The sequence below is a fragment of the Lagenorhynchus albirostris genome, chromosome 12, assembly GCF_949774975.1.
Source record: "Lagenorhynchus albirostris chromosome 12, mLagAlb1.1, whole genome shotgun sequence".
NCBI lineage: Eukaryota > Metazoa > Chordata > Mammalia > Artiodactyla > Delphinidae > Lagenorhynchus > Lagenorhynchus albirostris.
Window position 1 is genome coordinate 86,452,357 of NC_083106.1, and position 25,403 is coordinate 86,477,759.

At 35.1% G+C, this 25,403-nt stretch overlaps 1 protein-coding gene and 1 pseudogene across 1 annotated transcript in view; one reads left to right on the top strand and one right to left on the bottom strand.

Moving 5' to 3' along the window:
* LOC132530901 (phytanoyl-CoA dioxygenase, peroxisomal-like) lies at positions 1-25,342 on the bottom strand (annotated as a pseudogene).
* Positions 1-25,403, top strand: part of EYS (eyes shut homolog) — a 1,671,360-nt gene that overhangs the window by 424,189 nt on the left and 1,221,768 nt on the right. The gene's annotated exons all lie outside the window — the stretch shown is intronic.

Below are 25,403 nucleotides of genomic sequence, written 5' to 3' on the forward strand. Positions count from 1 at the left end.
TTTTCCTTAAAACAGTAATATTTCACTTTAACTGTTTTTACATCCATTAAAGCCACCCCACCTTACTGCAAAATTACCCCTATGCAATTAAGTACTAGATCCGTGCACTTTGATTTTATTAACAAGTGAATAGAGAAGATTATCTCATCTCATTGAGAAAACATTTTTCTCCGACACCTTATTCTATCTTGGTTTTCTTTAAAAGAGTTCTAGCAAAGGGCTATTTCAAAGGTTGATTCTCCTATCACGATGCGCGCTCGAAATTCCCAAACATCCTTCAGGCTGAAGTCTTTCACTCCATAGATTTACTGACTAACCCTAAGACTTCCTTTCCAATGTTTTCTTGATTGGTGCCATTAACATTGATGTAGTGGTGGTTGGCATCCGCAAAATGGTGGGAAATTGCCTTCTGGAATCCTTGACTTTTGTTCCGAACCAGATTCAGGGACAAGCAAAGGATGAAAGAAAATGGTGTCTCTCTTCTCCTTCATGATGTGCACCCGGGTATTATTTCTGTCATAGTCTTGGACCCCGTGGAATATGATGTTAAACCCTCCCTCTCAGTGGGAATAATCGTGTGGTTTCAAGGGACCTTTGTGTGTCCCTGGGAGCACAACCAGGCAGCCACTGCTCTGGTCAATGTTCTCCATGGCCTTCCAGGCACAAAAGATGCTATTGCTGGGTCTTAGGGGAAATAGTGCAGATCCTTGTGCAAAAGGTGACGGTCGGGATGTCTTCTGCCTGAGTCTGGAGGTTTGTTTATCAGCATTGCATGCATGGCCATAACATTGGGTCCAGTGAAGCACTCCACATATTTCAGAATTTCAGGGAGGGTGCAATACCTGAAGAGTTCCTTATCTTCTTGGAAATCTTGGACCTTGGTAGTCACTTTCTCACTTGGCATATATTGTGATTTTGCAATGGTCTCATCTTTCATCACCATCAATCCCAGTGGTTTCACCTTTTTGCAGATTCTGTCAAACTCATCCCTCAAGTGTTGAATATCAGCATCAGTCACCAAATTTTTAATGACAAGAAACCCATTTTCTTCATAAATTTCTCTGTTCTAGGCTTAGAACTTTATTTTCACGAGTATACTGGAATTGTTGACTATGGAAACTGGCAGGAAAAACAGGCCCTGAAGTGGGGTGAGCTATGATGGCCTCGGCTTGGCGGTGCCGAGGTATCACAACAAGATACGCAGACAGGGGAGGGGTGGTCCTTGTCCGTGGCCTTCGGGGGAACACCGGCGGCTTGGCCTTGGCCCCACTTAACTCTGAGAGCGGCCCCACCTCCCCGAGGCTAGAGAGGCTTCAGTGCTTTTGTTTTTAAGACAAAGGGAATAAATCTAACTTTTTCATACCAGTTCTTTTCTGAAGCACATAATAATATATTGTTTTCGCCTCACTTGCAATAACAGTGAAGTGTCAGTCTCTTTATGTATTGACATTTGCTAATCAGAAAATTTGTGAATGAAATTATAACTTTTCATAAAGCCTGGATATAATGCTTCAAATCATTTTGAGAGCATTAAAAAATAATCAATGGCTAATTGATTTTAATGCGATCCCAAAATTCAATTAAGTCTTTTGATTAAATTGATTAGTTACAAGGCCTTCAGTAATGAATATATAGCAAAAAAGTTTAATCTAAATCATGATGCATCAGCTAACAACCAAACTCATGGTTAAAAATGGCACTGTAGTGATTAGGTGACACAAAATGAAGTCCTTTGGGTATGTCCATTCCAAACAGCCTACTTTTGTTTATGTAGAATAAGATTTGCCTAAAAAAATTTGTTACCCAGATCTTTACTTTTCATTACACAGATTTTAGTCTAAGAATTTATTGAGAATAATTTAACATTACATTTAGGAAAGTGGTTCAATGTGATGGTGTCAGTTTTCTTTCCTTTTCCTTGTATAATCCAAGAGGAATATAGAATTTTAGTTCATTCATCTGATGATTGTATAATTGTTTCAATGTTTTCCCCTCAATTGTCAATTTTGATCAGCTAATATGTCTGTCTGAAGCACCCCATTTCTTCATCTCTAATCTGTTGTTTTCAGTCTGTCATGGTAGTGAAACACATAACCAAATTTGTTAGGATTATATGCAAAGTAAAAACAAATGGATCCTAGAAAAGATTTGTTGATCCACCTGAATAAAGAAATACATGAGTTTTAATACTTTGGACTTATGATATCTACTTTGGAAGCTCAGACATATTTTTCCTTCTTTCTTATTCCAAGATTCATTACAGAGAAGTGAATTTTACAGATGATTGAGTTTTGAGGTTTAGAAATCTGTGGGGCAGTGTGAATTTCATAACTGTTGTCTAACAATGTAACTAATCGGAGAGAAATTTTCCATTTTCAGAGTCTCCGGTAAAAGTGGACAGTTCACAGTTCCTAGAAATAGTCCAGTTTAAAAAATGATTTAGAATTGGTTGAATACAATTTCCATTGCCAACATTAGCCAAAACACATCAATAAATAGGTTTATTTTCAAAGCATTATCAGGTTAAGCGTCAAAGTATTTCAATACCAGCATTGTACTTCTATATTATTGTTTGTTGTATTTACGTCACTATAACTAGGACTCAATTCTGGGCTTCACAATTTATTTCTGAGAATTTAGTGAATAGTTACACAGTAATTTATTTTTTTTTCCTAAAAAATATTCTTTCTACCATTTACATGGATGCCATTTTTAAGTGGTTGAGTCTATATAAAACTGTTTCTTAGAAAGCTTTCATGTTGTGTTCAGATACTGTTTTTAAGATAATAAGAGAAAAAACACACATCTTCCTTCAGAAGAACAGGTTGACTTAACAGTATATTATTAACTGACAAGAGCAGTGACCAAAGAACTGTAAATCCTTCATCTCCATCAATGAAGAGCTCCATTGTGTTCTAACTCTGTGTCATCCCAATCCCCCATTTGTCTGTGAGGAGTTTATCAATTGTGAAGAGTGTAGGAAATTTTGAATAAGAGAGTGGATATGCATATGTGGAAACAAGCATGTGCGCAAATGTGCATACACATGTCAGTGCATACACACAAAAGAGAATATGTCTTTGTTCTTTAGCCATTTGCCAACCATCCTGATTTAAACAGATAACAAGAGGTTTCCAGCATCAAGTTCTGGAGCCCAGGTTAACTACTTCATATATGAACTTGTCTTGGTTATAATACATACAGATTAATTACAGCTAGCAGATAAATAGCTTCTTTATGTAAACTGATGAAAAGCTTTTGTTAAGAATAACAGAGAGGTCTTTGCATTTTCTCGATTATAATGGGTCAGGTTGTGCAGCATGCCTTTCCCAACCAAAGGTTGCTTGCACATAGGGGACAGGCCTTTGAGGCCCACAGCTTCCCTTCCTAGCTGTGCCACCTCAAACAAGTGACTTATCCTTTCTAAGCCTCACTCAGCTCATTATAATAATGCACATATTAATAACAGTTACTTTGCAGGATTGTTATAAAGATAAAATAAGATACTGAATGTAAAATACTTAACACATTGCCTGCCACGTATAAAGCAATTAACAAATATAAACCATATTTTTTTATTCTGCGGAGGAGTGGGAGGATTTAATTGTGGCTGCAGAAAAAGAGAGAGACAGGGAGGAAAGGAAGGAGGAAGGGAGAGAGAGAGAGGATGAGAGAGAGGGAGAGACAGAGAAAATAAAGGATAGATGAATGAATTGAATTGGCAGGTCTTTATCTCTTTAGCTTATTTTAGATTTCTCATAGACTAAGAATCCCATAGATTTCCACATCTGTGACTCTACTCCTGTTTTGTAAATAAGTTCATTTGTACCCTTTTATATGTGGAATTGTTTAGATTCCACATATAAGCAATATCATGTAAGAGGGGGGATGAATTAGGAGATTGGGATTGACATATACACACTACTATGTATAGAAAAGATAACTGACAAGGACCTACTGTATAGCAAAGGGAACTCTACTCACTACTCTGTAATGGCCTATATGGGAAAAGAATCTTAAAAAAAAATGAGTGAATATATGTATAATTGATTTACTTTGCTGTACACCCGAAACTAACACAACATTGTAAATCAACTATACTCTGATACAAATTTTAAAGAAATACATATAAAGCATATTACGTACACACACACACAAGAATCTCATAGAGTCTGTACTCATCCCAAGATTCTATGGATTTGGCAACTGCTGATAGCTTTTATTCTACATGATCTCAGGCTGCTGGGATTCTCGGGCAATCCTTTAAGACTTGATGTGAGATTGGTACATTTCTGATGAAATGCTCTGCATCTGATGGACACAAAGCAGAACACGTCCACCCGTCTCTCTTCAGACATCTGTCTCTCTTCAGACATCAAGCCTTTAATCTGGCTAACTCCACCTAAATTTTAGTGCCACAGCCTTCCAGGTTAGTTCCCCTGATTTAGTTGCTGGCCTTCTCTGCCCTCTCAGAGAAAGAAGATCTCCTGTCATCTAAGTGCTACACTTAAAAGACTAAGATGAAAAATCCATCTTCTATACTTAAAAAAAATCTGGAACAAAAACTCAAGAGAATCCCATGTGATTGATATAGATGTAAGTGTGAATGAGTATATGAACATATATACAGACATATAGGTCTAGAGTGTTATTACTGATCCTGTCACTCTTAAAATATATATATAATCAAGACCTAATTGCATGTCAGAAAATGTTGATCCCACTATTTTCTGTGCTGTGGTGTGCCTTTCTAGGACTGCTTTTATAGTTTATCGGTATATCATAGAAGATGTATTTTACAAAGAAAAACACAAGCCTCTTGGAAATAAACCAGGTTTCTCATGGTCACACTGTGATGTAAAGCAGAGTTAGAATGGTCTGCAGATCCTGTGCATCTCCCGTATTTTCCTTCTCTTCTAGACCTCGCTGAGCCTCTGTAAATATCAGAGCCTGAGTTCAGTTGCTCACAGGACTCACAAAACTAAAAAGGATGAGAATCCTGAGATCAAATCAGTATTTCAGAGACTTCATAACACACCACAATCACCTGTACCATTTCTGAAAATACCTGCTAATTGGGACTCACTTCCTGGGGATTCTAATTAAGGAAATAGGAACGAGGTGTTAGGCTTTGTGTTTTTAAAGTATATCACCGAAGATTCACATGCAGAGCCATAGTGCATAAACACAGGCTTCTGGTGGTCACTGGGCTGCCTGGCCCGAGCAGCACTCAGCATCCAGCCTGTGCTCACCTGGATGGAAGCCAGCACTCAGAGGACAGACCCTTTCAGGGAATGGGCTGTTCAGAGGTAATGCAGCCAGAGACTAAAATTAAAGCGCCAGCTTTTTATCTGCAGATTAACTGGAACTGAAAAGAATGTAGAGCTAGAATAATAAAAAGTAAATTTAGGATTAAAGTAGAGACTTAGGACGCTAATCATTGCTTTCTCTCTCAAGTGGAAACTTTCTATGGAAAAAGTAATCTCCTTAGCTGGTTTTGACAAGCAAGTCCAAAGGCCCTAGTCATCAAAGGAGTGGCTGTTAGATGACATTGGTTTGGAAAGAGTAGGCTGACCAGTTAAGAGACAAAATATTCAGAAAGGAAAATTCCAGAAAGTTCCAGAAAGCAAAACTTGAATTTGCCTCCCAATGGCAACCATTTACATAGCGTTTAGTATTTATAACTATTTACCTAGCATTTTCATTGTATTAGGTATTATAAGTAATCTACATAGGATTTAAAATATACAGAAGGATGTGTGTAGGGTATATGAAAATACTACACCCTCTTATATAAGAGACTTGAGCAACCAAGGATTTTGATATCCTCAGGAGTCCTGGAACCAATCCCTGGAGGATACCGAGGGATGACTGTACACAGTTTCTACTAAATTATGATTTGATATTTGCAGGGTACTTGGAGTTTGAGAGTGTGAAGCCAACCTCTTGCTACCCAACTGAGATTTTCTTCCAAGATTTGAATGGGAGCTTCAGATACAAATCCTATGTGATGTAAATTGGACCTTTAATTTTATAAGCAGCCTGGAGCAGACTGAGAACTGCTGTTCATTTGTTCTTGCTAAAGCTTGACAGAGAACCAGAGCTGTAGAGGGAATATTGGTAAGAAAAGATACAGTCATTTCATCAGTAGTTTCAGTAAGAGAAACTTACAGCATCTGGGTACAAGTGCCCTGGACGTAAGAGAGGTAATGGAACACAGGAACGTCAGTTCCTAGGCTTACAAGCAGGTTACTAGAGAATAATTTACTTCTGAACCAGAAACATAGTATGGAAAACATTCACAATCTTATAAAAATTGACGGCTTTCCTCTTTGGTGGGATACTCAGCTGGCAAACTCATTTAATGGCTATAGTGACTGGAGTGAGATATAACCCTGTAATTGTCGTACAATGCATTTTAGAACTTGCTATGCTATTTTACATTTGGTAAGAGAGAGATGGGCTGAATCAGAATCAGCCAGGTCACGGGCATGAAAAGCATTACTGGAATGGCATGGAAAATTAAGGAGGAGTCTAGCGATAGGCACTGAGAGACAAGTGAGAGTTGGTGGTAGTATCATGAGGTGAGAGGAGTCTAAGAGGAAAAATTCAGAGGACATTGCTGTCCCTCACTTCTTAAAGCAGGGATTTATTGCCTTGCCGCAGATTTTTGAAGTCCAATTTTCATTCTTCAGATGACTGGGAGTATGTCAAGTGAATGACTTCAATCCAGAAATTACCCAAGGTGATAACATAAAAATGTATTTATACAAATTAAAGCTTGAATACTAGAGCTATTTATTGATGATGCGTTCTTACTAAATAAGTTAAATTTAAATTTTGAAGTGTAAAATTTCTCAAAATTTGGCTTTTAAGATATTTTATTAAATGTTCTGTATACACATAAGAGTGAATGAGTTTTTTAATGGGAAAAGGTTTTAAGGTATTGTATTTTAATCCAGCTATAAATATTTTTAATAAACTCAAAATTTACCAAAAGAAATTAATTTAAATTACAAACCCCTCAATTTAATAAGAAAAATTCCTAAGAGAAAAGTAACTGCCCCATGGCTTCTTTTTCATTACTGAGGATTGGAATAATATACTGATCATCAAACATCAAAAAATCCAAAGATTTTGAAAACATTTTCTAAGGATATGAGCCCCTGGTCACTCTGAAGTGGTACCAATTACTGCACTTAAGCCACCAGGGAGTTTGTTCTTACTGTGTTCTAGTGGACACAGAGAGAGGAAAATTGTTTTCTTAAAATTTGCCAATCTAACTAGCTAATCAATGGATTTCTTTCATGTCTCCTCTCAATTTTTTTTCTTAAATTTTGTGTGATGAATTGTAATAAACATATCCACAAATACACTAACTCTTTGGTCTGACTTTTAAGTATATTTTGGCATCCTAAGACAAACTAAACACTTTTAAAAATAAATGAATTTGAACCAAATATAAAACAATATTAAAATTAAGACTATAAAAATCCAAGGGAATATAATGTAGAAAAACATTTTCAATTTGTTACATAATTGTCCAATTGTAATTTGGCCCTTATTATTGTCTCTAAGGGGAAACGAATGAATAACTCATGCAAATCAAAATTCAAAACCAAACTATAATCAGTGTTGTTATGATTTATGTATAGATGTCTGTAAAACCCTAATACAATCAGATCTTATTGTAGAGCAAGTTACGTATCAATCATTATATATGCGTATTGAGACGTTCCTGTAGGAAAAAAAAATGTTTGTTTTTTTATTCCTCCTTAGATAAAAAGTTTGACTTAATTTAGATAAAAGAAGACAAAATTGTTCCAAGTAAATTCTTCTAGAACTGCTTAGATTGTGGAGGGGAGCAGAGAACCATAAAAGGCAGGAATTAAATAAGGAGGGCATCTCCCCATTTCTCCAGACTGGTGACTTAACCAAACAAGTGGGGCCAGAGCCTGAGGTGCTTACTGAGGGGCTTAATTAGTCAGACCTGAAAATCATTTGTTACTTCTTGTTCATGCAATTAACAGGCAGACAGAAGAGGAGAAGTTCTAGCCCTAAGCAAAATCATAATATTTCTGTGGGTTAAGACCTTTTCACAGGCTCCTGGTGATTTTTTGACAAAAGCAGTCTTTAGTGGCCATCTGCTTTTGCTCTCAATGATGACCTGTGATTGCATCAGTCTAACTGCTACGTACTGGACCAGTTTATACAAGGACTGTCCTATATCTGTGTAGTCATAAAACAGGAGATACTCCTTGTCACATAAATGCAAAAGATATACCAGAAAATTAATAAATGTGATGTAAAGGGAGGAACCAATATATATTCATTTTCTGATCTTGATCAAGAGTTATAGATCCCATGAATTTTACAAATAGTTTATCATTTCTTTGTTAAAGGGAGAGAGAGTCTGAAAAATTCTTGAAAACTTGAAATTTCCAGAAGCTAGGAAAGAAACATTTCTGCTAGCAGAAACTTGTTTTCTTACAATTGGAGTGGTGTTGTTGGGGGTGGGCTGGAGGGACGAATGACACTAAAACCTGGATTACATCAGAGGGAGAAGCCCACCAGCAAAAGAGACCCTGGGCTGCAGTGTAAGATGCAGAGGTAGTTCAGATTTCTTTACTGTGCAAAATGTCATAAATACATTGTAAATAAGTTTATAAGAAATTATATATTTTCCAATTTAAAGTTATGTCTTATCTAACAATTATTTATACTAGCTAATTTTTTTTTATGTTTTCAAATAATTCCATGGTCTTATTTTTCTTGTATACTAAAATTGATTACTATACAGAGTGCTGAGCTACCTTTTGAAATTCTCTAAGTAACACTTTAATAACATTAAAATCCAATTGCAAAATTATTGCACATTCTTTTGAAGACAGTTTAGAAAAATAGGAAAAAAACAGCAATTTTTTAAAAAAGTTATTTTGAATTTTATTACTAAAAGAGCCATAACCAGTATATTCTGTTCCAGAAAACTATATGGAAAATACTGTCTCATATATTTTAGTTTTCAATTGATCATTCAATAACTTATCTACTCCTTTAGAAGATAAGTCATCCAGTGGGATAATTAGTCCAGAATGGGGTCATCTCTTCTCCATCCTTGGAAGAGTAAGAAGAAGGGTGGTTTGTGTGGAGGCCTAGGGACTAAATCTGTCCTGAGAGGACTGTAGTTGGGTTCTGGTAGTTGTTCTGTAATGGTTTATGTTTGAATTACCTTCCAAATTTAATATCAGGAAAATGGCATATTTGAATCAGAATGTCCATCTTCTTTTGAATAACCAGGGTATTTGGTAAGTCCAGGCCAGTTGTGACATAGAAAGCCTTCCTGGAGTTGGTGACCTCTCCGTGCTTTAGACACTGTTCCCCTTTGGTGCTTTCTCAGTTTACTAGTACCTGATGGCCTCCACCAAACGTCTACAGTGCTGGTGTCTGAACCCTACAAAATAGTGAAAGCTTGTTCCAAACTGATCTTCCTCTGTTCCAGGGATTTATGAGCTCTCCATTTAAAGACTGGGCTACAGGATATTTTTCCACCAAGACCCAAGCTGTGGAAGTTACCCTTACATAAATAAAAAACTTAGAAACAATAACAAAGAAAATGTTCTGTTCCTGGTAGAAAATCAGCATGTCCATTTTACAGTAACCTCATTAATGAAACTACAGGGGAAAGAAAAAAGGGTGGAATCTTTAAACAGGTTTCATAGTAGAATCACAATATCTTTTAAATAATGATTTAAATTTTGTGGCCAGCAATTTTTTTCATCTTATCCTTTTAACGTACTTTTCTGAGCACAATTTTTGTGCATAGTGTGGGAACTTTAGTGTTGTAGTAGACTCAAATGAGTGTGTATGTATTTATTATCTATCTGCTTATCCTGACACAAGTAGCTCATATGCTTCCTCATTTCTTATATTCATGCTGAAGAATGAGTAGACTAATTGACATAATGCAGTGATCTATCTTCTTTTATGTTTTCACTAGAGAAAAAGTACACTCTGCTGAAACAGGTTCAGATAAGTAAGTCTCTCTTACTTCACAGTGTACCTTATTCTGTGTAGGCAGCAAAGATTCCTGTTGACATTTGGCCCATAGATGACCTCTTTCAGAGCTAATTCCTGTGTAGTTATACTCTGCAAGTATATCAAAAGATGAGGTGTAGTATGAATAATTTATCTTTTAAAGGATCCAGAATATCAATGTGAAGGAAAAGTAAAACTGACATGAAGTTCATAATATGATATCTATTTATTTAATAGATCTATGCTTGACAGCCATTTCTCTGGTACTGACAAGCATTACAAGGATTTTTTAAAAAACACTTCCTAAATATATTTAGATCTTGTTAACAAAGAGCTGAAAAATAAAGATTCTATGTAAATCACATACAAACATATTTTAATTAGTTATTATTATATTAACATTAATTATTATTATATGTTATTTATTATACATTATTTTAAAGGTTATACATTATTAATAATTACATCTGGGGTTTTGCTGTAAAATTCTAATTTATTAAGTATAAATTCATTGCAATGAAAGGGTTGGAAAATTTTTGTATAAATTATGTTTATACATTTTCTAAGACATCTACCATTAACTCTAAATAATGATATCTACTTTAGGTTATTAATATTTAATAAAATTAAGTTTTTAAAAACTCTTCAAAATCATTTTAAAATTTTCTGTATATATCCATAGTGGTTGAATTCAATGACAATGGATCTCCATGGCACTATTGGGTCAAACTTTTGTAAACAGTCTCCAAACCTCTTTGATTTTGATTCCCTAATAAATAAATAAAATATTTTGTTCACATTTTTCTAAAATATGAATTATTTGTAAATTACATGCTACATGACTTATTCCACTAATACAATTATAAAAACATGCACACGAAATATCAATAAAAATATAATACAGTAAATAAAAATAATTTTAAATGTTCTATTGTTTATTATTAATCTGAAATGTTTGTTTATTTTAAATTTATTATAATTGACTCATGAGTGCAGTGTAATTCAATGTGCCATCACCTATTTTTAATTGTTGAATTTTGGCATAGTCATCTGAGTCAGCTTCTAATTTCAATTTGTGAAAATACTTGATTTTAAGAACTGACCAAGATGAAAAAGATACCATATGGTGGTACGTAATCAAAGATAGAAAAAGTATAACATGTGTTGTGCTTCTTAAATCCTTATATTTACATTTCAACTACACTCACTAATTATGTAAACCCTGCAGAGAGAAAGGGGAGATAGTGCTGCTGGCTTGGTCTTCTCTGCTCCCCTTTTTTTGCTACAGGTACTACTGTGGCTGATATTCCTAAAATCTATGATTATCTGGTTTAACAAGGTACCTCTTACTAGAGTGAAGTGATTTATTTGTTGTTGTAATTCTTTGGAGTCAGTGCAGCTGGTACCATCTTACAACAGCTTTGGCAGGGCAAGCTCTCTCCTTCATCTGTCACTTATAATGCCCTCTTTACTCCATTACACATCCCATCACTCTCTTCTAGCCCAAGAGGAAACCTTCTTGAGAGTATCTCTTTAAAAATGGTCAGCAGTATTTCTTCCATTTCTTTGGATTCCACTACTATTGAGGCAGTAAAATAAAGTAGCTGAGATCTCGGGACTGAAGCCAGACTGCTGTGTTCAAATTGTGGCTCAACTACCTATAAACTGTAACTTTGGTCTAATTATGTCATTTTTCTGTGCTACAGTTTCCTGAGCAATATGAGGAAATATATGGGTAGAATATGGAAGTAATTGCTATTTTTGTGAGGTGATCAGGAAAAGTAAAAGGAGATACTGAAGTAAAGAGCTGAAAAAAGTGAGTGAAGGAGTGAGCCATATGGATGATCTTGGGAGAGTGCTCAAGGTGAAGGGAACAGCAGGTGTCAGATCTCCAAGGAAGAGCATGTTTGGGTCTGCAAGAAATAAGGGAGGTGAGTGTGGCTAGAGTGAGAAAGGATGGTTGAGAGTTGATGATTCAGAAAGAAGGAATGGAAGCAGATGACCACAGACCTAGTAGGTTCTCACAAAGGCTCCATGTTTTACTCTGAAAGAGGAGGAGAATCAATGAAGGACTTTGAATAGAAGTTTGACAAAGTCTGACTAAAGTTTTTTCTTTTCCTTGCATTTAGTTCTTCTTTGTTCTGCCACACTGCATTCTAATGCAGGGAGCTTACCTGTTCTATTTCCCCACACAAGCTTCCTGAGAGCCAGGGTTATTAATCAGTCATCTTTGAATCTACAGAGGCTACTACACCACCTGGATTAAAATAGACACTCAATAGTTATGTGCTGAAGGGATGAATTAAAAAAGGAGGAAAATTAAGCTCTGAATTAGTCAGCTGAGCACAGTAGAAAGATCTGTGTTCTGAAATTCAGTACATATGGAGTATTTGCTCAGAAATACTGGCTTTGTGACCTTAGGGCAATTCTGTAGCTACTGATTCACTAATCAAACCTTTTTGATTTGAATCTATGGACAAAGTATGGCATCTCTTAAATTACCTGGGCCTGAGTTTTCCTGTTTTTACAGTGAGAGCTGTACCTATCTGTAAAGCCCTATGCTCTTTCAAGACCTATTCTCATTCTAAATTAAGGGTATCATGAACCTCAAGAAATTTTTGTCTTAACTCACTCAGATGGACCATTTCCCAGGTACATTTTAATGAAATTGAAGACTAGAAACTATATCCCAGCTATTAAAGCCTTAGGCCTATTGAGAAGTCATTAGTTTTATAAAACTTTAAAATGCTTTCTCCCATTCAATTTGACATTGCTAATGATCTTGAGTCTACTTTTCCTCTTGATATTCTTATATTGTCTAATTCATAAAACTTAACAAAGCATATGTCACATATAAACTTACATCACTCTTTAACGTAAAAGAGATAGGGACACATTAAAATACATGCATTAATGCAGCTGCATAAAAACAACTATATTTGTTACCATCAGACATGCTGTGATATGAATTCAGCCACTAATTATTAAAATACACATTTAATAATTCATGTTTCATTAATAATGTACCATAAAAATACAGCATATAAAGGAATATATTATATATTTATTGTGGCATTCTGGAGAATTATCTTGAGGCTAAAGATTAATTTAAAAATATGATCATCCTTATCACACATTCTGGGCTATTTCATGAAACAGCCACATATTCTGTTTATGACCTAGTTTTAACTTGGCTCCTCTGAAATTTTTCTGCACTATTTTTAGTGCCTTGAGGGAGTAGGGTGGGATTTAAACTAAGATCATTTTTCCATAATCATTGGACATTACTGTAGCACATGGAAATAATAATAAAATTTAGCATTGCTGTATTTTATGTGGAGGGAAAGAATAAGCTTGTAGTACATTTTCTGTTACTGCCCCTTACAGGGAAGATATCCTGTCTGTATTGTTTTTCTTGATTGGCAAAACCAAAAACAATGGAAACAAAATGTGTCATTTGTTTTACTTGACATGTGTTCTATTATATACGATTACCTGGGACCAAAGTGTTTGGTGGGGTCCCTGAGGACTGCATGGCTCTTAAATAGTGACATCTCAAGGAATGCCCACAATGGTGTTGACTTCATCTTATATGGAAAATAACTTGCGATGGCCCAAGAATGGCAGCTTACAATTCTCAAAATTGTAATGCATGTTTGTTAATTAACCTAGGTAACTATATATCTTTGAAAATATCCTTCACTGTTCATGTGACTATATTGCTTAAACATATTTTTATTGCATATCAAAAGGAGTCATTTTGATTTTATATATATATATATATATATATATATATATACACAATAAGTATTTTGCTCAACTTTTTGACCTTGACGTTGGTCCTCATGGGTTATTTAATTTTCTTTATCCCCCTTAACATATTCTACTCTGTCACTGGTATAATTGACAGGACCTACCTGTCAACAACTGATCTTTGCTTTTTCCCCTCACTCTTAACTTATAGTCAGATGCTTCCAGGATCCATGCCCTGATCTGGTTGCCCCTGGAAACTTGGAAAACCTCCCAGCTGAAGCCAATGTCCATCTTTAAGCTTGTTCTAAATAATTAGTTTCACATCTTAGCTTTCTTTGCTTCAGGTCTCCAAAACTTGGTGGTGTTTTTTGTTGTGGTGGTTTGTTTTTCTGGTAGGGCATCTACCTCAATTGTGGAAGATACACTGCTTTTACTTTTATTTCTATTCTTTTCTTTAATGATAAGGTCTTAAGATCCTATAAGACAAAATGTGTTTCTTTACCAGAGAAGTTTTTGGAAATGCAAATTCTCAAGCCTCATCTCACATCTATTGGATCAGAAACTCTGCAGTGAGGCCCAAAAATCTTAACAAGCCTTCCACGAAATTCTAATCTCACTAAAGTCTGAAAAGTACAGCCATCAAGCTTTTGTGTCATCTAGGATTTTGAACTTCTTCCAACCACAGTGGGTTTGGCCTTGAATTTTTTCCTCTGGGTACGTCCTGATTCAAATTTGCTTTCCTGCTTCTGAGTAATATTCTCATCTGGGACACCACAGTGGGGAAAGCCTGGATTCTTTGCTACCAAATATTGTCCATAGTGAGCTCTCCTCACTTCTATATGTTTTAAAGTAAGTGCTTTCCTAGGACCTTTGATTAATTCTAATGGGATAGATTCATCTCAATCTTTCCCAGGCAAGGCCTGAGAAACATCCCGTATTTATGAACTCTCCTTTTAAATTCTTAGCCCCCCAAAACAAAGAAAAATAGTACTAAGTGTAATGTATTTCCCAATTAGTTTTACACTATTAGATGTCATTAGGAAAGCGACTGTGATTTCTCTTCTTTTCCATAGGAGATAGTCACCTAACTTTCCTAAGTCATCCTGCCAGATTTACCACGATTTTAGCACTTGTAATATTAATTAATATGCTAATATAGTTTTATTTACATATTTTGGGAAATTTTTTTCCATCTCATTTTAATTTCACATTGGCTGCTTCATAAAATTATTGAAACACATTTGAGACAGAATCATACCTCTCTTTTCTCTCTACATGAATGGAGATGGATCTCATAACATATAGTAAATATTAGTTGACAAGATGGTTATGCTAAAAATAGGTCTTTGCATTATGAAATAGGCTAATACTATAAATTTATAAGCCATTCCACTTTGAGCATACCACATTTTATATTCATCACATACTGATTTTTAAACTACTGACAAGAAATGTTTCCCAAAAAGCAACTGTGAAATATAACTGAACATGTCTAATCTGACAGCTTCTTTACATCGCCACCTGGTTTTCAGCAATAATTATTTGTATTCTTAGTTCTTTTCCTTTTTATTTTAAAACGCACGTGTTTCACTATAATGCATGCATTTAAAAGCAAATAATAAGTATAAAGATAGTCAAATACGATTTTCACTTTAAGTAGTTTATTTAAAAATGTTACTTGAATTAATGCAATAATTAATCTATAGTTATTACTTAAAATATAGCTTAAAAAGTTTTATCAAACCATTTATAAAAATTATAATAGCATATAAATATTCTCCAGATTTTAATACAATATTTGGCTCTAAGTTATATTTCTTTAACATAAAATCTATTTTCAGTATAAGTATTACTGAATGATTATGCTTTGCTTAGTAAATTGAAGGAAATTTTATGAAGTAGGAAAATCAAAAGGAGGGATTTTTAGGAGTTTATAAAAGGTACAGAAATTTACTATGTGACCTCTCTGATCTTAACAACCCTTCATTTATATGCATCATCCACTTTAGCTATGGTTTCAGTAAATGACCATTTGTTAACAGTCAGTTCTTCTTCAGGGGTTTATTAGTTTTAAAGGATAATTATTTATGTGAATGTGATATATATGGGGAAGTTGGAATTGCAATAGAGAAAGAAAAACTTTTTAAAACAAAAAAAATATCCTAAGAGATGTCTCCATCTCATATGTTGTAGACACAAACATTTTCGGAATAACCAGAGGTCTTTCCTCTTGGGAAATACTCCTTATTTCACAGAGAGGATAAATTGTTGCTTTGAGTCCTGAATTAAACATTATTTATAATCATGCACTCTTTTGTAAGGAAAGCTGATTTTTGCATGCAAACTAATACAGATGGGCATTGTTGGAAACAAAATTATTATTATTATGTCTTATTCAATAAACCAATAAACAGTAAATTTTTTAATCAGCCTTAGAAATTCTCAGATAGATGACAGGGTAAGCAGATAAATAATAATAAAATGTGTGCAGTTCCCAACCCAATCAATCTCAAATGCCATTTTCAGAGAAGTAAAAAGATTTAGGGACTTAGTATATTTTTACTAAATATATATGAGAGACAAAATCATTGATTCTGCCTTTTATTCTTTGGGAAAATGTGGTTTCAAGTGAGTTTAACTATTAGCCTGCCATATATTTTTTCTCTTACATAAAATGGACTAAGAGCCTTTAGCATTAATTTTTTTTTAAATTTTATTATAGATTTACAATGCTATGTTAATTTCTGCTGTACAACATAAATCAGTTATACATATACATATATCCACTCTTTTTTAGATTCTTTTCCCATTTAGATTATTACAGAGTGTTGAGTAGAGTTCCCTGTGCTACACAGTAGGTCATTATTAGTTATCTATTTTATATATATATGTGGAAAGAATGGTACAAATAAACTTATTTACAAAACAGAAATAGAGTCACAGGTACAGAAAACAAACTTATGGTTATGGTGGGGGAGGAGAAGGTGGGGGGAGGGATAAATTGGGAGATTGGGATTGACATATACACACTACTACATATAAAATATGATTAATTTTAAAAATTTTAGGGACACACACACACCAAAATATCCATTCAACATAGTATTCTTACCCACAAAGCTATCACCCTTATATGGGAAGTTAATTTCATTCAATTCAATTAATATTTTTTTAAGGACTTATATGTTAAAAGTCTTCATTCTTCGTACTGTGAGATATACATAGACTAAAAAGATAATATTGCTGACCTCAATACACTTATAAATTATGGGAAAAGTGAGAGAAAATTATGTTCATATAAATAATAGCAATTTAAAGTAGAATGTAATATGTATAAGAAAAAAAGAGTGTATAGATTGTTTTGCAGGTTAGGGGAAGATTTTTCTCCCAGAAATATTTGACTTTTGTAGAAAAACAGCATATTGGAGCAGAGTCACTCTAATGATAAATAATAAAGAGCATAAGTACCCTTCATAATGGTGTTGAAAAGCAGATTCTCAGAGGTCATCTCCAGGTATTTTGATTTGGTATTTCTGGGCTGGGGCCCAGGAATCTTGTCATTTTTAACAAGTACCTCAGGTGATTAGATCAAGCCACCAAAGTTAACCTTTTGAGATCATAGGAGTTGCCTTGAATTTTAGATTATGGAGCTTTTGTTTTCCTTTACTTTATGTAAGTCCTCCTAACAATCTTTAAATAAATTCTCTCTTGTCATATGTTTTCTTTCCTTTGGTTAACTTAGCCAGGATTTCTTTCTGTTGCTTAGGCTGCCTATACAATTTCTGAATCAATGTCTCTGGCAGTTCCTTAAGGCTATTTTTTTTAATCTACATAAATATTTTTAAAAACCTAAATATTGTGTTAATGTACATATGAATTCTTATGACTACTTAAAACACTCATATATTTAATTTGATGATGTAATTAAATGTAAAATGCTTTTTCATGCTACTGTTAATATACTTTTCTCAATGTATGTTTGTTCCCTACATTTTAGTTATATAAAACTTGATGTGGTTTTGAGAAGAAAAGAGGAATTTTTTAATATATTTTATTCTATCCTATATTTTAATTTTATATATTCATATTTAGACAAAAGGGCATTTTATCACTTTCACCTGGAAATGATAGTAAAGCTCATTAAAAAAATGAAAAACAAGGTGCATATTTATGAAAACAATTTAGGTAATATTGGGAAATAAATATTCATCATTTGGTTTCTGCAATCATACTTTATTATACAGTTTGAGTCTTCAAGACCTAGGGCAGAAGCTAGCACTGACTTCAGTTGATATATGTTTCATGAATTGCTGACATCATTTGCTGACATCATTTTCTGACATCAAAACCAATTTTGGTTTATTTGCAAGATCAGCTTGTACGCTGATTCAAATATAATCAAAGCTCAAAATGTTATGCTCTGAATTGAAGGTAGAATGGTAAGCAGTATGCAGGCCCTTCCCTCAGGACTCTTACATACGCACACACACACACAGAAAAACTCTTTACCATAAAATGTGATTAAAAAAGTATCACCTAACCCACCAAGCTAAATTATTTGTTTTTGTTAAATATGTGTTGTAACACTCTCGGGACCAGCTGTTATATCTCCTCATAGCACAGACTCTGGTGATTTTATACACAGTGTGTATCTGTGTGTGTGTGTGTGTGTGTGTGTGCGCGTGCATGTATGTGTGTACATATGTGTGTATGTGTGTGTGTTTTCCTCCTTCTCATTGTCTTCCTAGCAGATTGTGAGCCTGATGGTACTGTGATCTGAGAGACCCTTTCTCCCTTATTGATTACTGTGTGCCTGGTGCTTAGAATGTGGAAGGGTGTCAGTAAGTATCTGTTAATTGACTGAACAAGATGCCTTCTATACTCGTGTTTTACGAAAGGCTGAGCTTCCCACAGGTGTATTTTGTCAAAGAAAACTGAGTTTTCAAACCTAACTACTCTTGCCTCTTATGAAAATAACTATAACTATATATATATATATTTATAGGTACACAAACATATATACATGTTTATATGGCAGCATATAGTATATACTATATATAAAATATATACTATTATATACATATATAATATACATATATACATATATGTATATACTAATACATAGACATATATAATAGCAGCATGAAATAGTAGTGAAATCTGATCCATATTTATTGCATAATATCATGTGGTTTTTGTTTTTGTTTTCTTTTTTTTCGGTACGTGGGCCTCTCATTTTTGTGGCCTCTCCCGTTGTGGAGCACAGGCTCCGGACGTGCAGGCTCAGCAGCCATGACTCACGGGCCCAGTCGCTCCACGGCATGTGGGATCTTCCTGGACTGGGGCATGAACCCGTGTCCCTTGCATCGGCAGGTGGACTCTCAACCACTGCGCCACAAGGGAAGCCCATAATATCATGTTTTTAAATGATATGTGATATAAGAAAAATATTTAGTAATTAAAATGTCTACAGATTTTTCAATCTGCAGTTCTTCTCAATCACTCATTTAATTTTGATTCATGTAAATTAGAGGTGAATTGGGAAAGTGGGCTTTGACTATAAAGTAATTACACAGAAGATCTGGAATACTTAACATTACCATTCATAGTCAACATATATTGCATTCCTATGCAAATAGCTGCCTTACTAAAGTCACAGGGTCCCAAACTGAGTGGTGCCAAGGTGAGACTCCACTAGTCCTTTGAGGATCCACTGTTGGTACAATTGTCTATACTTTTCACTGCCTCTGTAAGTGTTGGGCTAGGCCAGTGACCTCTATGTGAAGGAAGATGTGGTCTGGAAGTCTTGTCATGTGATCTTGACACCTCCAGCTAGACGGGGCTAAGTCCTAGTGGAGTGCAGGTGCATGTTATCTTGCAAGACAGTGATCTTGGTGTCATCTTCCAACAAAGGGAGGGATAGTATTGGATTGTCCAAAAAGTTCCTTCAGGTTTTTCTGTAACATCTTATAGAATACTTGCACTACTACACTGGGTTCTGGGTTCATTCACACTACACCTACAGCCACCACAGTCCTTTTTCTCCAGGTGACTCATAGCCAGCTCCAAAATGCCATTTTTCAGTCCACGTGCTAAACCACTTTGGCTCTACCTCTTTTAGATGGGACTACACAGGAAACTGTTTAAGAGATGAGATTTTTCATGTAGAGAGTTTTTTGTGAAATCCTCTGGGAGCAATATCTGTGAGGGAGTAAAGGAAAGAGAAATGGACAGAAAGACAAGCTGAGCTGTGATGCTGTAGCCGAGATATTAGGCAATCCCACAGAAAGCACTCAAGCTGGGGTGCCCTTCAGAGATGTCTTGAATGAAGGCCAAGGGGTTTGGTCTTGTACCTCTGTATAAACCAGTAATTGGATGTGGGATGGCTTGGCGGGTGGACAGTGTGACACAACATTGGCCAAAGCAGCTCTCATCAGGCAAGGACAAAGCCTAGGGAAGGACCCAGCTGTAGATTATCACCTGGAAGCAGGGGTTAGAGGAGGGCTTCAGAGAGGAAGGGGACTCTGGGTGGGCCATTACAGCACCCACAGCAACAGCCCCGGGGGGGCTGACCAGTAAGGTAAATAAACATTAACCAAGCAACCCAGCCTTTAGTAAGTAGAATGTGAGAAGCTAAATTGAGTAGCCTAGCTGATGTGATTATTTTACTTTATTTTCTAGGAAAAAATACTGTTTCATGCCTCTGTGCAAAGCAAGCAGGTACCCTCTTTCTCTCTCATTGATAGCGATAATTCAAAACCAGAAATTCTCTATGTCTGTGAGTCTGTTTCTGGGACTAGCAGATGAAAACTATTATATACAGAATAGATAAACAGCAAGGTCCTACTGCATAGCACAGGGAACAATATTCAATATTCTACAATAAACCATAATGGAAAAGAATATGAAAAAGAATATATATATATATATGAATCACTTTGTTGTACACCAGAAACTAACACAACATTGTAAATCAACTATACTTCAATTAAGAAAAAAACAGATTGATTGAGAGAGTTATATTTAAGTCAGTATACAGAAGTTTTAAAATTAGAGAAATCTGCAAACATGTTCCTTTATTTAATGTGTGAACGGAAAAAGTCATATAACTATATTTTGAAATAATAACAAGCATTAGCAGCATAATTACTCTTTTAAGAAAAGTAGGTTTTGAAAATATAAAATCTCCATAGTTGGCAAGGCTGTGGAAAATTGATATAACAACTGTATCAGTAGGTAGTTTAAAAATTCCAGTCAAGGGCTTCCCTGGTGGCGCAGTGGTTGAGAGTCCGCCTGCCGATGCAAGGGACACGGGTTCGTGCCCCGGTCCGGGAAAATCCCACATGCCGTGGAGCGGCTGGGCCCGTGAGCCATGACCACTGAGCCTGCGCGTCCGGAGTCTGTGCTCGGCAATGGGAGAGGCCACAGCAGTGAGAGGCCCGCGTACCACAAAAAAAAAAAAAAAAAAAAAATTCCAGTCAAGCAAACCTTAGTCAAATGTATGTTTCAGCAGATGTTTTATATATTTTTAAAATTTTTCTGTGGGAAATAAGGAGTAAAAATCTATATTTAAAAAAAACAGAAATAGAAGTTAATTTCATGTTCAGTCAGTGACTATTTCTGGGAGAGATCTAGTTGAAAGCACCGCAGCATCTTGAGGAGAGGGAGAGAGCTCATCATCAGGCTGTTTTTATGGGCAGTAGTTTTCTCACTTGCTCTTAAGGCCTCGTTCCTTCAGCTAATCACCTTTGGGGAGTCTGTGCTTCCTGCCAAGCTCTAGGCTCTGGGGATGCAGAGATGAGCTGGGCACAGTACTTTCCACACGCCCAAATTCACATTGAAGAGATAGAGTGATAATTTTAAAAAGTTAATAACACACAACAAGAGATACAACAGAGATATGAATGAGTGTAGAGACCCAAAGATGGAGCAGCCATTGCTCCTGCATTGCAGAAGGGAAAGAAAGAAACAAACAAACAAAAACATCTTCATGAAGCTTAGCTTCTTCTTGAGGTATGCATAGGAGCTTGCCAAGCATAGAATTAGAGTTAATTTTACAGTGCACATTTATAATGGTGGTAATCCTCAGTGTAGTTGGAGTGCCTGGTATGCTGGGTGGAAAGTTGAGCAGTGGTAAAAAAAGAGAATGGAGTTTTGGTGTCAGACTAGAAAGGACAATTTATTCCAAAACATAGAGTTTAGATTTTGTCCCATGAGTGGTAGCAGCTAACAGGGTCTTATTCAGAGCTGAGTAAAATGATTGTGTTTGATTTTTAGAAAGGTTACTCTGGGTCTTATGAAGTAGGAATGAATGTGGTCCGAGACATAGATTAAATAGAAAATAAATGCCATAACTGATGCTAAACGTAATAACCCTGTTGTATGGTAGTGGTAGCTGACTATAAATAAATATCTAAGGAAAAATGAGAATAATTTAATAGATTAATAGAATGAAATATAGAATGTAATGGAATTTAATTTGAAAACCAAGTTTTGTTTTTGATGTGCTCACCAGAGGTCTAGCTTTGTGTACAGAATGCCAGAGGGTAGACAGATGGACAGTAGGCAGACTGAAGAGATCCAGGACTTAATCCCTGGAACTGTGAGAGTTACTTTATAACAGGGTAACGGGGACTTTTCATAAGTGATTAAAGTAATGGTCTTGAGAGGAGGTGGTTATCCTAGATTATTTGGATGGGCCCTAAATGAAATCACAAATACACTTCCAAAAGGAAGTGAGAAACAGAGATTTGAAAACAGAAGGAGGCCGTGTAAGGATGGAAGCACGAAGTTACACTGTTGACTTTAAAGGTGACGGAAGGGGCCAAGAAAGCAGGTTCTTCCTGGAGCCTCCCAAGGGAGCGCACATTGTCATAGGTACTTGTCTTCACTAGCAAAGTGACCGCATGACCTCTGTATCCTCACATAAAGAGGAATGGATATTTGACTTTACATTCTAAAGTCACTCTTATTAATGGTGTTAGTTCCAAGGCTTGGCAGTTTAAAGAGAATATGCTGTATTTCATTCCTGAAATAAAACATCAGGTATGTTGAACATTTGACAAAGCCTAAGAGAAATCCCATAGTTCTTCTGTTTGCTGGATTTTGACAGAACATAGTAACAAACAAGTTTGGAGTCTAGTTTCTCACAGCTAGAAGTAATCTATCAAACTATTAACATATTGGAAAAATGAATCATCCCTTCCATTTTCTGGATACTTTTCTAGGTAAATAATGAAGCAAAAACCCAGAATAAATTCTGCTTTATAAGATATCATTAATTCTGTCTTTTCCCTAAGGGAAACATTAAGTAACTTTCTGTTGACCAGATTGAATAAAATTCCTTGGCAGTTTGTACCCATTTCTCAACCTAGTTAAAAAAAAAAAAAAAAGGAAACTTCTAAAAAAAGCATTTTGAATGAATTATTTTCAAAACATACACACGTGCACGTGTGCACACACACAAATTTTTAGCAGCCAGTAGACTACAAATTACTATATGAAGTCCCAGATTTTTAAAGAGGACAGAACTTTCAGCAGCAAATGCTAAGCCATAAATTGCTTCACAATCTATACAAATCTAATATATAACATATGTTCTACTCTAGAAATGGTTCTATTTATGTGTGTGTGTGTGTGAATATATATGTGTGTGTGTGTGTCTTAAAATTATTCCTGCTCAAACAATCTTTTAAAAATCAAGCAGTCAAGTTGCATATAAAATCAATACAATTGCCAAAATACTTCGAAAGAGACTTGGTAATAATATAAATGTGGAAAAAGTTAGTGATAAACTTTAATAAAGTATATGAAACTCATGGGTAGTTGTGAGTAATTTAGACTTAGAGAATTCACCTTTTTGAGGTATGTTTTGTCCCTTAATTTTACCTTCCTCATTTAAAATTAAGAATCAAAAGTTTGAATGATCTTTATTTATCCCATTACTCTTCAATGTATACTGAGCCATTCAATGATGGCTAAGCCATCAGCCATTTTATAAAAATATATCAATTTATTTCCTTACATGATCTGTAACATACATTTTATGCAAAAAGACCTACAGACAATAGATATTTTTATGTTATTTTATGGTCAATAGAATGATGTATCTATATGAACACTAAAGTAATTTTTTAGGCAAATATTCAAGTGGAGATATTTTGTTTGTTTTGTTCACTAAATAATCACAAACACCTAGAATACCAGTCATATCATACGCATTCAGTAAATATTTGTGGAATTTTAAAAAACCTATATTTTTTTTGTTTCTCTTGTGTTTTTCTTTATTAATATTATGATAATGTGATTTAATAACATTCATTTATTACTCTTGAATATGAGGACAAATGGTTCTATGTAGAATTAATTTTTATGAGCTCAAATGTTATTAACGTGATTAGTATAAACGTTCCATGCCCTTGCATCTTAGGGACAAAAGCTAACTTTATAATTCTTTGCATCCATTCAAGAAAAAAAGTGTATATTTTGGTGATTTGTTTGCTAGTACTAGCCACTGTAATAGAAAATTTCCAATATTCACCTTACCAAATATAAAATATTTTATCAATAAATGTTGAATAAAAATGATCATATTTGAATAATCCCAGTGGAAGGGAAATAAAAGTAAATATAATTATTATAATTTAACGTGAGTTTTAAAATTGACACATTTTATTAATAACAAAACAAAGCCATAAAATATCTAATAGTTTAATGAAATCAATTGAAAATGTTGAGATAGTTTAATGAATAAAGAATACTGCATAATAATTTCATTATAAAAAGTATTAATTTCTTTTAGGGAAAAGAAATCAGAAAGATGTTAAAGATCATAATTGCTTTTGAATTAAATGGTGGAAGTAAAAATTAATTTACAATTTACATAAATACATATTATTTTTGAAAATCTTATTTAATATCTCATTAAGGAAAATTGGACTTTAAAAATATTTAAACTCCCAATGACGTATATTTAATTTCCTATATTTTTGAAAGTATCTTTATTAAGAATCTTCAATAATAGTGATAAAGAAGGGCAGTAGCAAGATGGTGGAGGAGTAGGAAGCAGAGTTCACCATCTTCCACAGAAACATTGAAAAAACATCTACAAGTGGAACGATTCATACAGAACAGCTACTGAGCACTGATAGAAGACCTCAGACATCTGAAAAGACAAGAAAACCTCCATGTAACTGGATTGGACAAAACAAAATAGAATAAGAAGAAATCAGGACAGGGCCTGTGCCCCAGGGAGGAAGTTGTGAAGGAGGAAAGGTTCCTGTACCCTGTGAAGTCTCCTCACCAGCGGATAAATTAGACTGACAGAGGGTGAGTCTCGGAGTCTAAAAAAGGGGAGAACAGCAACCGGTTTGTGGAGGGCAAAACCGAGAGTAACCTGCATAGAGGGTCGGCACTGCCACCCTATGCTTCCCAACCTAAGACACCCCACTGTCGGTGTGGGTGGCAGTCGGGGGCTGAAGCTCAGACTCCGAAGTTTAGTCCCAGGGAGAGAACCAGGGTTAGCTGCAGAAGCAACCTGAAGAGGTCGGCCCATGGCAACTGAGGGTGTACTAGGAAGAAGCCTGGGCCCACCAGAGAAGCAAAGCACCATTACT